Genomic DNA, 10,074 nt, shown 5'->3' with positions numbered 1-10,074 from the left:
GGAAGGAAGGTTGGGCAATCCTACTTCCGTAGTGATACTGCCTCGGAAACCCAAGGAGGGGTCGCTATGAGTTGGGGCCGACTCGACAGCACATAACAACAACAATGGTTAATGACATTGAGCATCTTTCATGTGCTTTTTGCCTATTTGAACATCTTGTTTGGCAAAATATCTGTTCAGTCCCATTTTTAAAATTGTCTTCTTTTTGCTGAATTGTAGAAGTTCTTTTTTGAAAATGTATATTTTAGATTTTAGACCCTTAGCAAATATAGAAAAACCCAAAATTTTCTATCCCACTCTCTAGGTTGTCTCTTCATTGATAAATTCCTTGATGAAAAATAGTATTTAATTTTATGAGTTCCCTGTTATAACTTTTATCTTTTGCTCTTAACGTTTTTGTTGTCATATCTGATCATCCATCTTTAAATAACAGGTCTCATGGCCACTCTTTTTTATTTTCTATGGTTTTAGTTTTCACACTTATATTTTTAATACATTTAACATTGCTTTTGTGTGTGTGTGTGTGTGTGTGTGTGTGTATGGTGTGAGTCATGCATCTGGTTCATTCTTCTCCATGTGAAAATCCAATTTTCCTAGCACCATTTATTGAAGAGATTCTTCTTTCCCTATTGAATAGACTTAGCACCTTGTTGAAAATCAATGAACCATAGTTGTTGTCTACTGCCATCAAGTCGGCCTGACTAATGGAAGGCCGTTGTGATCCGTAAGGCTTTCATTGGCTAAGTTTCAAAAATAAATCACCAGGCCTTTTTTTTTTGTAGTTTGCCTTAATCTGGAATCAGTGGAAATATATTTCAAAAATGAAGGTGAAATAAATATGCCTTCAGGCAAATAGAAATGGACAAAAGTCATTCCCAGAAGATCTGCATTGCAAGAAATCTTAAAGGAAAATCTTCAGTAGAAGAAAAATGATACCATATAGAAAGGTGTTGTTAGTTAGGTGCCATTGGATTGGCTCTGACTCATAATGACCCTGTGAACAACAGAATGAAACACTGCCCAATCCTGTGCCATCCTCTCAATCCTTGCTATGCTTGGAGCCCATCGTTGCAGCCAAAGTGTCAATCCGTCTCACTGAGGTTCTTCTCCATTTTGCTGACCCCTACTTTACCAAGCATGATATCCTTCTCCAGGGACTGGTCCCTTCTGACAGTATGACCAGAGTAGATGAGATGAAGTCTGGCCATTCTTGCTTTTAAGGAGCATTCTGGCTGTAGCTCTTCCAAGACAGATGTCTTCGTACTTCTGGCAGACCATGATCTTTTCAGGGTTATTCTCTCAGACCACTATTCAAATGCTATCAGTTATTCTGCAGTCTTTCTTATTCATTGCCCATGCTTTCACATGAGGTTACTGAATATACCGTGGCTTGAGTCAGACACATCTTAGTCTTCACAGTGACATCTCTGCTCTTTAACATTTTAAAGAGGTTACTTGCTGCAGATTTTCCCAGTGTAATATATCCTCTGATTTCTTGACTTCTGTTTCTGTGGGCATTGATTGTGGGTCCAAGTAAAATGAAATCCCTGACATGATGTTTTATCATGATGTTGCTTATTGGTCCAATTATAAGGATTTTTATTTTCTTAATGTTGAGATGTAATCCATACTGAAGACTATAGACTTTGATCTTCGTCAGTAAGTGATCTTCTTCTTTACTTTCAACAAGCAAGGTTGTGTTATCTGCATATCACATGGCAGGTTGTTAATGAGTCTTCCTCCAATTCTGATGCCATGTTCTTCATGTAGTCCAACTTCTGGGATTATGTGCTCAGCATACAGATTGAATATGTACAATGAAAGGATACAGCCCTGATGCACACCTTTCTTTATTTTAAACCATGTAGTATCCCCTTGTTCTGTTTGAACTACTGCCTCTTTATCTGTATACAGGTTTCTCATGAGCACAATTAAGTGTTGTGGAATTCCCATTCTTTGCAATGTTAACCATAGTTTGTTGTGACCCACACAGTTGAATGACTTTGAATAATCAATACAATACAGGTAAACATTTTTCTGATATTCTTTCCTTTTTGCCTTGATCCATCTGACATCAGCAATGATATGCCTTGTTTCATGCCCTCTTCAGAATCCAGCTTCAGTTTCTAGCAACTCCCTCTTGATGTAGTGCTGCAACCATGTTTGAGTTACCTTCTGCCAAATTTTACTTGCATGTAATATTAATGATACAGTTCAATAATTTCCATATTTTGCTGGGTCACTCTTCTTTGGAATGGAAAAAAATATGGATATTTTCTAGTTGGTCTTTAATCTCTTTCAGCAAACCCTGGTGGCACAGTAGATAAAGTGCTCAGCTGCTAACCAAAAGGTTTGAACCCATCAGCTGCTCTGGGGGAGAAAGTTTTGGCAGTCAGCTTCTATAAAGATTTCCAGCCTTGCAAGAGGACATGAACAGTCACTTCACCAAAGAAAACATACAGGCAGCCAACAGACACATGAAAAAGTACTGATCAAAATTATTAGCCATTAGAGAGATGCACATCAAAACAACAGTGAGATGTCATCTTACCCCAGCAATAACAGCAAAGTTAAAAAAAAAAAATGCTGATGAGGATTTGGAGAGATTGGAACTCTCTTATACTGCTGGTGAAAATGTAAAATGGTACAACCACTATGGTCACTGTGGAAAACAATACAGTGCTTCCTTAAAAAGTTGGAAATAGAAATACCATACAATCCAGCAATCTCATTACTAGCTATATATTGTAGAGTAATGAGAGCCATGATATGAACAAATATATGCATACCCTTGTTCATGATCGCAAAAAGATGGACACGACCTAAGTGCCCATAAATGGATGAATGGATAAACAAATTTTTGTACATATACACAATGGAATATTGTGCAATATTAAAGAATAATGATGAATCCATGAAACATTTCATAACATGGATGAACCTGAAGGACATTCCGCTGAGTGAAATAAGTCAATCCCAGAAGCTCAAATATTGCATGAGGCTGCTACTATAGAAAGTCAAGGTTTACAGACAGGAAGAAACATTTTTTGATGGTGACCAGGGATCAGAGTGTAAGGGAGGGTAAATCACTAACTGGAGAGTAGATGTATTAATGTTGGCGAAGGGAAAAGCAATATACAGCGAGGAGAAGGGTAGCACAGTGTAACTAGTGGTAAAGCAAATCCCTCAGAGGCACACAAGAGCAAAGACAACAAATGTACAAACTGTTACATGTGTAATCCTGCAATACTAGTAATAATAAACAATATCTGTGTGTAGATACATAGGTAGACATGCAAACTTAACAGATGTAGGAACGTGAATGGGAATATACCCACAAGCCTGTATAGGTTTGACAGAGAATATTTATATCTACATATTACATATATATTTGTATGTGCTGCAAATATATTTAAGGATATTGTAGAGCATACAATTCAGGATTCAAGTAAGGGATGGGAGGCAGGCAGGCCCCAGCCTCCAGAGCCAGGAAAGGGAGGGGGAGAGTGCCGGGGACCACAAAAGCCACAGGATCCAGATAGGAATTAGGTAAGGGGGGAGGGTGGAGAGGTTCCAACAGCTAAAGGAGACAAATTTGTCTGTCAGTTTGTCATCCTATGTGGCTTTCACATAGTTGTGAGGCTGTGCCACCGGTGTTTCGAACACCAGCAGGGTTGCACATGGTGCACAGGTTTCAGTGCAACTTACGGACTGAGACAGACTAGGAAGAAGGAAGAGGCCATCCACTTCTCAAAGAATTTTCCAGGGAAAACCTTATGAATAGCAGAGAAACACTGTCTGATACATTACTGGGCAACTTTATGAATAGCTTGGAAATATTGCCCAACACAGTGGAGGAAGACCAGCCCCCTTGGGTTGGAAGGCACTCAAAATAGGACTAGGAAAGATAGGACTAGGAAAGCTGCCTAATCAGAGTAGAACCAACCTTAATGATATGGATAAAGTAACTCTTTCAGGACTTCCATGTGTTGACGTGGCACAACTCAAATTGAGAAGAAACAGCTGCAAACATCCATTAATAATTGGAACATGGAAAGTACAAAGTATGAATCTAGAAAATTGGAAGTTGTCAAAAATGAAATGGAACACATAAAGATTGATATCCTAGGCATTAGTGAGCTGAAATGGACTGTTTTGGGCCATTTTGAAGCAGACAACCATACGATCTACTATGGCGAGAATGACAATTTGAAGAGGAACGGCATGGCATTCATCATCAAAAGGATGATTTCAAGATCTGTCCTGAAGTACAATGCTGTCAGTGATAGGATATTATCTATATGCCTGCAAGCCAAAGATGGGGAAACTAAAGATTTTTATCAACTTCTGCAGTCTGAAATTGACCGAAAGTGCAATCGAGATGTGTTAATTATCACTGGTGACTGGAATGCAAAATTTGGAAACAAAGAAGAATCACCAGTAGTTGGAAAATTTGGCCCTGGTGACAGAAATAAGGCTGGAGATTTCATGATAGAATTATGCAAGATCAATGTTTTACTCATTGCAAATAGCTTTTTTCAAGAACACAAAGGGTGACTATATACATGGACTTCACCAGATGGAGTACATAGGAATAAGATTGACTACATCTGTGGCAAGAGGCAATGGAAAAGCTCAATATCTTCAGCCAAAACAAGGCCAGGAGCTAATTGTGGAACAGACCATCAACTGCTCATATGCAAGTTCGGCTTGAAGTTGAAGACAATTAAGTCCATGAGAGCCAAAATATGACCTTGATTGTATTCCTCCTGAATTTAGAGCTTATCTAAAGAATATATTTGATGCACTGAACACCAGTGACCAAAAACAAGAATTGTGGGATGACATCAAGAGCATCATACATGAAGAAAGCAAGAGGTCATTAAAAATATGAGAGAGAAAGAAAAGACCAAAATAGATGTCAGGATAGACTCTGAAACTTGCCCTCGAGGGAAGAGTAGCTAAAGCAAATGGAAGGAATGACAAGACAAAAGAGTTGAATGGAAGATTTCAAAGGGCAGGTGGAACACACAAAGCTAATTACTATAATAAAATGTGCAAAGACCTGGAGTTAGAAAATCAAAAGGGAAGAACACGATCAGCTATTCTCAAGGTGAAAGAACTTTAAGCCTCCAGTTGAAATATTGAAAGATTCTATGGGCAAAATATTGAATGATGCAGGAAGCATCAAAAGAAGATGGAAGGAGTACTACTGTACCAAAAGAACTGGTCGATATTCATCCATGTCAAGAAGTAGCATATGTTTAAGAACCAATGGTATTGAAGAAGTTGAAGCTGCATTGAGGGAAGTAGTGAAAAACAAGGCTCCAGGAATTGATGGGATACCCATTGAGATATTTCAGCAAATGGATGCCCCACTGGAGACACTCACTCGGCTATGCCAAGAGATAGGGAAGACAGCTACCTGACCAACTGACTGGAAGAGATCCATATTTGTACCCATTCCAAGGAAAGGTGATCCCACAGAATGTGGAAATTATCAAACAATATTGTTAATATTGCATGCAAGTAAAATCTTACTGAAGATAATTCAAAAACAGTTGCAGCAGTATATTGACAGAGAACTTCCAGAAATGCAGGCTGGATTCAGAAGAGGATGTGGAATGAGGGACATTGCTAATGTCAGAGATAATGTCTCAAAGCAAAGAATACCAAAAGATGTTTACTTGTGTTTTATTGACTATACAAAAGCATTTTATTATGTGGATCAAAGCAATCTGTGGATAACATCGAGAAAAATGGGAATTCCAGAACACTTAATTGTGCTCATGAGGAACCTGTATACAGACCAGAAGGCTGCATTCAAACAGAACAAGGGGATAATGCATGGCTTAAAATCGAGAAGGGAGTGTGTCAGGGTTGTATCCTTTCCCCATATTTATTCAATCTGTGTGCTGAGTAAATAATACAAGAAGCTGGACAATATGAAGAAGAACATGGCATCAGGATTGGAGGAAGAATCATTAACAACCTGCAATACACTGATGACATAACTTTGCTTGCTGAAAGTGAGGATGACTTGAAGCTCTTAACTGATGAAGATTGAAGAATACAGTATGCAGTATGGATTACATTTCAATATAAAGAACAAAAATCCTCACAACTGGACATATATGCAGCATCATGATAAATGGAGAGAAGATTGAAGCTGTCAAAGACTTCACATTGCTTGGTTATACAATTGACACCAGTGGAAGCAGCAGTCAGGACATCAGACGACATATAGCACTGGGTAAATTGGCTGCAAAGGACCTCTTTCAAGTGCTGAAGAGCAAAGATGTCTCCTTGAGGACTAAGGTGGACCTGACACAAGATATGATTTTTTCAGCTCTCAAGTTGGACGATGAATAAGAAAGTCCAAAGAAAAATTGATGCTTTTGAGCTATGGTGTTGGTGAAGAATGGTGAGAGTGCTGTTGAACTGCTAAAAGATCTAACAAATCTGTCCTGGAGGAAGTGCAGCTGGAATGCTCCTTGGAGGCGAGACTGGCCAGACTTCATCTCACCTACTTTGGTCATGTTGTCAGAAGGGACCATTCCCTGGAGAAGGATGTCATGCTTGGTAAGGTGGAGGGTCAACAAAAGAGGCGAAGGCCCTCAGTGAGATGTATTGACATGGTGGTGGTGGCGATGTACTCAACTATAGCAAGAATCATGGAGCTGAGTCAGGATCGGGCGATGTTTCATTCTGCTGTGCATAGGGTCGCTGTGAGTCAGACACGACTCGATGGCACCTAACAACAACAACAACAACAGAGCATAGCAAAGGGCAAAATTCTGAAAACTTACTAACGAAACACCTTGAGGAATGAGTCACTGGGCTTGGAGACTTGGGACCACAGTGTCGGGACATCTAGGTATTGGCATCACATAGTCCACAAAGAGTGTTTGACATCCTACTCTAGTGAGTAGTGACTGGGGTCTTAAAAGCTTGCGAGTGGTCATCTGAGATGCAATTATTTGACTCTTTTCCTCGGGAGCAATGAAGAGTGAAGAAAATCAAAGATGCAAGGCAACAATTGGTGCAAAGGACTAATGGACCACATGAACCACAGCTTCCACTATCCAGAAACGAGAAGAATTAAATGGTGCCCAGCTACCTCCACTGACTGCTCTGATTAGGATCACAATAGAGCGTCCTGGACAGAGAGGGAGAAAAAAATGTGGAACAAAAGTAAAAAACGAAAAAGGCCATACTTGTCTGAAAGAGACTAGCCAAGCCTCTGGGTCTGTGGCCCTTAGATCCCCTTCAAGCTTGGAACTGAACTCACTGCTGGCGATCAACTTTCAGCTAAACATTAGACAGCCCTGTGAAGTGAACAGTACCAGTGGAGAAGAATGTACTACTCAGTACAATCAACCCTAGGAGACAAAAAAGAGCAGCATTTGCCAAAAAATGAAGCTCAAAAGGTAGGAAGGGTCAGAAAGAAGGACAAATGGAAATATTCAGGAACTCAGGGAGGAAGTGGGAAGAGGACTGTTACATTGAGGGATTGCAATTGATGTCACAAAACAAAATGCATATAAATGTGAATGGAAAACTAAGTTGCTTTATAAATTTTCACCCAAACTACAATTAAAAAAAAATAAAAAGATTTCCACTGAGTAAAACAATATATATATTCCTAATTTAAAATATTTTCCATATTAACTTTTCCTAAACTCAGATAAGGAGCTCTGGTGGCATAGTGCCTAAGGCATTTGACTGCTACCCAGAAGGCTGGCGGTTCAAACACACCAGCCACTCCTCAGAAAAAAGACGGGGGATTTACTTCTGTAGAGATACTGCCTCAGAAACCCAAGGAGGGGTCACAGAGGTTTTTTTAATTTAATTTTTATTTTTACTTTAATTTTAAACTCAGGTATAGCAAGGATTGTGAGGCTGGCGCAGGACCAAGCATTGTTTCATTCTGTTGTACATAGGGTTACTGTGAGTTGAAGCAACTCAGTGACAGCTAACAAAAAACCCAGGCTTTGTTCTGTTGTGGGAACAGCATCAAGAGAGACTGTTTGTAATCTATCAGTGAGTAACAAGTGTAAGTTACTGAGAGCATGGATGCCGGAGTCAGCCCGATAAAGCTTGATCTTTCTTCTAAAAGAAAAAAGAAAAATTGCAGCCTTGCAAACCCTATGGCAGTTCTACTCTGTCCTGTTGTTGTTGTTATGTGCCATCGAGTCAGCCCCGACTCATAGCGACTCCTCCTGGGCCAAGGCATTATCACTATGGAAGTAGATTGCCCAGTCTTCCTTCTGAGGAGTGGCTGGTGGTTTGAACCACCAGCCTTCTCATTAGCAGTCAAGTGCCTTAGGCACTATGCTACCAGAGCTCCTAAAGAGTTGCTTTTGAGTCAGAATTGACTTGATGGCAGTAGTTTTTTAAATTTCTTTCAGCAGTGTTTTTAAACTTTTTATTGTGTAAGTCTTTCACATCCCTGATTAAATTTGTTCTTAGGTATCTTATTCTCTTAGATACTACTGTAAATTGATTTCTCTTCCTCATCTTCTTATTAGATTTCTCATTGCTGGTCTATAGAAACCCAGCTGATTTTGTGTGTTGATCTATACTATAACTTTGCTAAATTTCTTTATTTGCTCTACAAGCTGTTTTGTAGATTCTTTAGATTTTCTGTATACAGGATTATGTCATCTGTGAATAAAAACTATTTTACCTTCTTTTTGGTTTGGATACATTTTATTTCTTCTTTTTGCCTTATTTCTCTGGCTAAGACTTCTAGTATAATATTAAATAGGATTAGTGAGAGTGAGCATCCTTGTCTTGTTCCAGTTTTTGAGGGGAAAGTTCACAATAATTCTACATTGAGTGTAATGTTGGCTGTTGATTTTTCATAAATGTCCTTAATCATATTGAGGAACTTTCTTTTTATTCCTATCTTTTGAGATTTTTTATTAACAAAGGGTGTTCGATTTTATCAAATGCCTTTTCTACATCACTTGAGATGATCTTGTTAGTCTTTACCTTTGTTCTATTAATGCAGTCAGTGTATTATGATTGATTTCCTAACATTGAACCAGCCTTGCATTCCTGGAGTAAATACCACTTGATCATGGTGTATAATAAACACACACACACACACACACACACACACACACCTATCTCTATCTATAGAAGCTCTGGTGGCATAGTGCCTAAGCCATTTCACTGCTGATCAGAAGGCTGGTAGTTCAAACCCACCAGCCACTACTTGGAAGGAAGGTTGGGCAATCTACTTCCGTAGTGATACCACCTCGGAAACCAAAAGAGGAGTCGCTATGATTCAGATCCAACTCCATAGCAGTGTGGTTTTGTTTTTTTTTTTCCTTTTATCTATATACAATCTATTTTTGTTGTTACTAAGAATACAGTGGTTTATAATTCTTTTAACATGCTTTTAACATGCTGTTGGATTCTGTTCACTAGAGTTTCACATCCCTGATTAAATTTACATCCTGATGTATGATGTACTCAGGATATGACAAGCTGCTTTTATGACTGTCTCTCTCTCTCTCTTTTTTTGGTACATCTCATTAGTGAATGTCTACATACAGTGTTTCAGTGTGTAATTTGCTGGTATCATTCTCAGATGTTTACTTGCAGATGTTTACTTTATGATTTATAAAGATACTGATAATAAAAGGCAATAATAAAGGCTGAAAAAAAAGGTATTTTCTTTCTGTCAGAACTGACTTATGCATAGTGTTGGAATGGAACCCTCTTGTAAGTCAGGGACCACCTGTGTTTTGTTGAAAATTTTGGCATCTATATTTATAAGGGATATTGGCCTGTAGTTTTCTTATGGTGTCTTTGTCTGGTATGGGTATAATACTGGCTTTATAGAAAGAGTTTCTTTCTTTTCTACTTTTTGGAAGAGTTTGAACAGGCTTGATGTCAATTCTTCTCTAAATGTTGTTAGAATCCCCAGTGAAGGCATCTGATTCAGGGCTTTTTCTCTTTGGGTGTTTTTTTTATTTCTGATTCAATCTCTTCACTTGTTTGGGGTCTGTGGAACTTTTCTACTTCTTCTTTTAGTCAGTTTAGGTAACTTTTTTTTTTTTT

Source organism: Orycteropus afer, unplaced genomic scaffold (assembly GCF_000298275.1).
Source record: "Orycteropus afer afer isolate SDZICR_OR568_19922 unplaced genomic scaffold, OryAfe1.0 scaffold00067, whole genome shotgun sequence".
NCBI lineage: Eukaryota > Metazoa > Chordata > Mammalia > Tubulidentata > Orycteropodidae > Orycteropus > Orycteropus afer.
The sequence above is the reverse complement of the archived record's forward strand: the minus strand, read 5'-3'. Positions refer to the sequence as shown.